General features: G+C 33.9%; 1 long non-coding RNA gene across 19 annotated transcripts; it reads left to right on the plus strand.

Moving 5' to 3' along the window:
- Window positions 1-609: 609 nt before the first annotated feature.
- On the plus strand, window positions 610-3,730 carry LOC149987702 (uncharacterized). Of its 19 annotated transcripts, none has more exons than XR_016506536.1 (4): window positions 1,119-1,669; window positions 2,000-2,085; window positions 2,344-2,757; window positions 3,107-3,730. It is a non-coding gene; the product is annotated as an uncharacterized LOC149987702 (long non-coding RNA). The 19 variants fall into 19 exon arrangements; XR_016506534.1 differs by having other exon boundaries at window positions 1,276-1,669; window positions 2,000-2,155; XR_016506549.1 differs by having other exon boundaries at window positions 1,418-1,669; window positions 2,000-2,155; window positions 2,344-2,665.
- Window positions 3,731-6,782: the final 3,052 nt, after the last annotated feature.

The following is a 6,782-nucleotide window of genomic DNA, read 5'->3' on the forward strand; positions in this document are numbered from 1 at the left end:
TGTTTAAATATCTTGAATCATTATTGAATCAAGATAATTAGATATTAATTAGAAATTTATTTTTGATTATATTTTCACCATATTACAACACAACAATACCACCATTTCTATGAATTTTATATACATTCCTTCTTTGTCAAATAATTAGGTGCTAAATTGGAATTTGGATTTGAAGCCAATAATTTACCTCTTCACTTTGTAGTTAATCTAAAAAAAATCTTCCTCAACTTCCTAAAGGATTTTAGATACATATTGATCTTGTGAATTGAAGTCCTCTTGCATCTAGATTTTGCTAGTTTTTTCATGCATTACAGTTTGGATTTTTGAGAGTTTGTGTTGAGGTGTATATTTTACAGACATGTCAAGGTGTACGTTTTATTTTTTCTCATGGTCAACTTTATGTAGTACTCTCTTGATGCACTTCCTCCCATTCTATCAAGATTCTTCTTCTTGGAAACAGCAATTTAAATTCCACGTTGAATATAGTTTTTTCATAAGTTTTAATGAAATAAATATTAGTAGTTTATTTTTTTATTTTTTATTTTAATTTATTTATCCATAATTCAAGAACTTGACTTTAGTACATCTTTGAATGTCTTACTACACTTTTATTATTTTTTAATGTAATTCAATGTTTAATTTTATATTTTCACAAGTAGTTCCTTGAACAAAATTAACTACTTTTTGCGTATTATCCATGACAATGGCATGGGTTTAGCTATCCTACTTCATAGCTGAAGCTCCATTGTGTATTTTATTTCTTTCTTTCCTAAATTTTTTTTAAAAAATATTCTTTGGCTCACAAACATATCTTTCAAAAAATGCTTCATTTGAGTTGCACTTTTTGTGACTGCACAGGTTCATCCAGTATATATATAAATACTAATGCTGCCAAACTTGAGCGATGTGTGTGGGGGGAGGTCCAGTTGGCCGTGGTGGGCAGAGCAGATGCGGCGAACGGGCGTCAGACATGGCGCCACATGACGGAGGGACTTTCTGTGGACTGCGCACCAGACGCTTCCCCGTCACGCGCTTCTCATGGCGTCGCGAATCGGTGGTCGAGTTTCCACATCGAAAAAGTACCTCAAACACACCTCCCTCCCTCCTTCCATTCCATTCCATCAGTTTTTCATGTGCGTCTGACCCCTCGTTGTCACCGTGGTTGCTGCTTTGACCTCACCACAGCACCCGCATCTCTTCCACTTGGCCGCCTGGTTTTCTGGGCCCTTATGATTCACGGATCGCTGCACGGGCGTGACAGAGCACCAGGTCACACTCGCTCTGACTTTGCCTCATGTGCTCGAGATATACCCTGAACTGCTGTCCGAAATCCCCGCTTCTATGCCATTTTGATTTTGGGGATTGGACAGTGAATCTGCGCCGGAGTTTTTACTCTAGATTGCTCCTCTGGGTCGGTGTCCAATCGTTTTCCTTGCGATACTGGAGCCTCTAGTATCCTACCCCGGGTTTCTCTCCACTGTGATTACCAGATTGCAGTGTTGTTCGTCAGATGTTGGCGTGCGCCTTCGCATCATTTTGTGAAATCAGTACTGTGTCAGTGTATGTGGTAGTCACTGCGCCGCCGCCGCCGCCGTGGTGGTCGTGGTGGTGTCGAGAAGTGGCATGTGGTTGGCCTTCGATTGTTTGTTGCCTTCGGAGCCTATGACAGGTATTGAGACTTGTCTCAGAACAAGCAGACTGATGGTGTATGAGTCCTCTAAAAGTGGTGGAATACGGGTTGTATTACTTAGCTGACTGGTCTCTGATCCCGCTTCACTTCTGAGAAATTGGCTTTGATCAAACGGATCCATACAGCATAGCACTTCGACGTCTTGGTCGTTTGTCTTCACCAGATTTTTGCATGTCATTTCATATGTAGCTTCGAAGCAATTGGTTCTAGTTGACTGTTTCTTGCTCAGGCAAGAGGACTAGTGCCGCATTTCCCCATAATTTACTGACTACTTTCATGTGTCGTCTGCTTTATGGACTGGGCTTGCAGAGTTATGATATTAGCTCCTTTCATGGAAGGAGTGTGTTCGTCGTAGAGGACACTTTTCTTTGCGAGTGGATTCTTTGGACTTCGGGGTTGTTGTGAAACCACTCTTGTTTGAGGTTTCGTTCTTTGTTCCATGTGCGCTCACATGTTCGTAATTGGGTTTGTCAATCTACCATCTGTAGGTTTTGAACTTTTCGCTTAGTTGGGTATCAGTGATCTCTCAGCTTGGAACAGTTATGGATCTCTAAGAGACTGGAGAGTTGTTCACAAATCTGGTCCGCTTTCAAGTCTTGTCAAGCGCAAGTTATGCAGTTTAACTAACTATTTGTTTTTAAAATGATTCTCAGGTTCTCGGTCCATCGGGCTGGGTTGTCTCACATATTCACCGACATCACAAATTAGTGGCTCTCTTTAAGCTGTTAATCCTTCTGGAATCTTACAGCCTTCAAATCTATGGAGCTTTTGCCTCATTGAGAGAAGTCTAGTTAGGACCGAAATAGAATAGCTGAAGCATCAAGTAACAGCCCAAATGGACACCATAAAAGTTTGTGTGAGTAATTTATGGGCTCTTCAGGAGCGCCGTTACTCTGTCGTTTACTTAACGGTTACGAGGTTTGTTCGTACCGTGATGCGGCTCATTCTTCGCAGCACTCCGAGATACTTCTGGTGGTACTCTACGTCTTTCAGATTGTCCTTCTTCTACGCGTGTGGCCTTCTGTTGCTCCGATCAATACTGTGTATTTTGTTCTTACTATATCCAGGTCACACTGTGCTCAAAACGGCTTGCAATCTATATCCCACAACTTAATTTGTAAATCAGTGATTTCCAATCCTTTCCCGTATCTCCTGTTGATAACGTCGTTTCTTTGAGATGTATGTTTATTCGATAGGTCTCTCAGAGGACCCAGCAGTACTGTTATATTGCATGCGAGTTGGTGTGAAAATCACCCATAATCATTCCAAGTTGGGAGTCATTATGATAGTTTTCTTTTGGAAGTACTTTGGTTGACATCTAGTCCAAATAATGCAAGTGAGGTATGCTGAGTTTGGGTGGTTCGAAAGAAATTCCAGATTTCACAGTTTTTAATCTACTTCTCCTGCTGCCTACAGTTGAGAACGTAGGACGAGGTTGGCGTATTTAGGCTGCTTTTTCGTCTCTACACATCTTGCCAACAAGGATGACCATGACTGTGGCAGCGCTGACAACAGAAGACCTGGTGATTCAAAACAACACTGAAGCTAGATAATTGAATCAACTCAGTTCTTAAAGCTCGTGCAGTGCAGATGCCAGCCACAATGTTGTGGTGGGTACATGAGATTCACGGCTTCATTATTTTTCCCTGTAGCATCATAAATACATTCCAGGAGTAGCAAGTATGACGTTGGACTCATGCTATTGTTGAGTCCTGGCGGATATGTATAAGAGATAATTTAGGTTAGCACTCGGTTTTAGGTCCATCAAGTTTGGTTGGTCTTAGAGACTACTATTCTTGGAGTTATTTGGATTTCATGAGGATGTTGTGCACATGTTTCTTTTCAGAACCATGAGTCGTGTTTTTGCAACACTAAATTATTGTGGGATGTTATATCCTTGAGGCCATCACTGAACTGAAAATGGTTGTATCATCTCAGTGAAGTTGACTTTTTCAGGATATCTCTTCATTGGAGGTTCGTTTACAGGCTCTGCATTTTCAAATGTGAGCTCAAATTATAAATGTTATTGCTCTTACTGGATGGCTGAGTATCTTTTGTTTTTTTGACATGAACAGCACGGAATTGGACATTTTTTATGGAGGCTGAGCATAATGGTATATGTGGTATCTTTGTCTCATAACATTTCTTTTGGGAAGATATTGAGAAATTCATGTATTGTCTGCTACTAATAACTGCTGCTTGTGGTTGAGTAGGCTTCAGAAAAAATATACATAAGCTGATTGTTGTGGATAATTGATTTCTACTCATCCATAAATGAAAGTGCTTAAATGCTTTGTATGCCTTTTAAATTTTCACACTTTGTTTTATCTTATGAACTGTTTTATTCCAAATTCAATTTCTTACAATCAAATGTAGGCTAAAAATTTACTGTTAATATATGAAGTAACTAAATGTGCTTAATATTAGACTTTTGATTCTTGATCACAATGATTATAGTTGCACCAATTCAAGTTTGCATTTATGTAATTATGAAAAAAGTAATTAATTAATTAAGACTTAAGTTTTACATGCAAAATCAAAAAAAATGTGCTAGAAAAATTGCAATGAAGACCAAATTCTTTTGGAAGATGCTTTTAGAGTTGGTAAGTTTAAATAAAATTAAAAATTATATCAAAGATAGTAGTAATGTTTAACTTCTATTGATGGTTTTAACATGCATATTAAGGCTTTCATTCTTACTAAGTTATTATTATGATTAGCAAAATAAAGGTCTATTGTAAAGAAAATGTTAATATAACTATTTTCCTTTGATTCCAAATAAACATCTATTATAAAGCAAGGTGAGGGATTTGAGGAGAGAATAGGACTTGTATTAAATGTTGCACAAGATTCTAGTTGTACAACCCCTAATGTAATTTGACAAACCTGTTTTTTAAAACCTTGTCTTCTTTAGTAACTATGCTCTTTATTTTGTAATTGTGTTGATTTTTTAAAAAATATTGAGAAATATGTTTTGATTCTTTATAATATTAGCATAATCCTTGTTAAAGATGTCAGGCCTTTTTATACTTACTAAAAAGTTTTAAATGTACTATATCAATCTTCATTAATTTAGGCTTTAATAAATAAGTGTTAAAAAATTCAAGAATTGTTGTCATAACTTGACTTATACTTCTTTAACCAAATCTTTGTTCTTATTGTCTTTGAAAAAATTGATTATTGCATGCAATGGCTTGAGCAATGAATTATTTTGATGAATTTACTTTTGACATTGTCAACGATAAATCTTTAATATTACATTTTAATCTATATTAAAATTTATTGATAAGGACTTTATCATTCTAATCTACATAGCAAACAAGGTTTTGGAATTTAATAGTATATATGATGGCTGAATATAATCTTTATTGTAAAGATAAAATTTTGGTCTTTATTAGCTTTTTAAAATTTTTATATAAATATGGCCATAAGTATTTTTAAAAACAAATTCAAATAAAAAAGTAATTATGAATCATTTTTTATTAAAAGTAAAAACCAAGAAAAAGTACTTCTAGATAGAAGTGTATCTATAGATCCAACTTGAGTAAATCCGTCAAAATATTGAAAATGATTCAATCTTAAATAGAGCTTCATATGATGTAAAAATCCTCAAAATTTTGATCTTGTTCTATCAAACTTTTGCAACATACTTATCCTTGTGTCCCTCATACTTATAGTAATAAGACTTCTTAGATTTAATTTTCAAATTAATTTACTTGCTTTCCTTAATTATACAACTTCTTGGCATAGATTTTAAACTTCATTGTTAATTTCTTCTATAGATATAGGAATAATACCTCCATTGTTGACATTAGTAATACATGAGATTTCTACCATAAGAATGTTGAAAAAATTGTGGAGATATGCAATAGTTGCAAATCTATTCTAACTTCTTTTAAGAATAGCATTCATAATTTTTTCTTTTGTTACTACAATACACCACTTTAAAAATTTATAAGTTAAAATAAAGGAGAATAATTAACAACTTCTAATACAAAATAATTTTTTAAAAAGAAGAATAGTCTATTCTTTTAAGGAAAAAATAAATATAAGAAGATAAAAAAATATTGATTTAAAGGTGGATAATTGACAATCTTCAAAGTACAACAAATGAAGTGGAATAATTCATTCACTTCTAAAATAAAATAAGAATAATGAATTAGCACTCTTGTCAAAATATTAAGGGCATGAATTTGGAAGAATCAAAAAATTAATATATTCTTGTGTCACTCAAAAAAAAAAAAAATGCTATCAAAATTAAAATAGTATTAAAATTAGAATGACTATTACCAAAGAAAAAAAGACTAAAAACTTTTGAAATAAGATTAAGAATAAGAAAGGCATTGACAAGAATAAAGAAGGCTTCACTCTTATTTCCATATATACTATCTAATTAAAAGCTACATCGTAACATTCTATAGGATCTTCAATATATATCTAACTTACAAGCCAAGGTTACTACACATGTGCCATATGGCCAACTTGTACTACAAATTGCTAACATATTCAACACATTGGTGTATTGTGATTCGGCTACTATGTAAAAATAATATATATATGTATATATATATATATATATATATAATAAAATTTATTATACAATGTAATAAAAGTCATATTATTAGATTTTAATTAATCACAAAATATGATTAGATTACTACTTTGAAGTAGTTAGTTTAAAAGTTCTATTATTGAAGTTGATTTTATGTTGATAATAATTTTATATATTTAGAGCCACCTTTATTAGACATTGGTGGTTCTTGTAATCTTATTTTGTTTCTTTTATTTCATGTTTAGGACATATATTATATAAATCTTATAAGAAAAAGAGTTGAAGAAGAGTTTTGGTAGCAAAAGTAGTTAGGACATCTATATGGATGAATGGAGATGGATGATAAAAATCTCGATTGCTATTGGCCAATAGGCATACCTAATGGACTTCAAGGAGGTTGCTTGAGGCCTTATTAGGAATTAGGATTATTCTTTTGAAATCATTCGAACCTAAGAGGCTAGAATCAAATAGTTTAGGATTTAAGCTATGGTTTTGGTACAAATTTTGGATGATTTGGAGTTTTTATGAAAGAGATATAGG

This window comes from Physcomitrium patens, chromosome 15, assembly GCF_059467195.1.
Source record: "Physcomitrium patens ecotype Gransden chromosome 15, ASM5946719v1, whole genome shotgun sequence".
NCBI classification, from domain to species: domain Eukaryota; kingdom Viridiplantae; phylum Streptophyta; class Bryopsida; order Funariales; family Funariaceae; genus Physcomitrium; species Physcomitrium patens.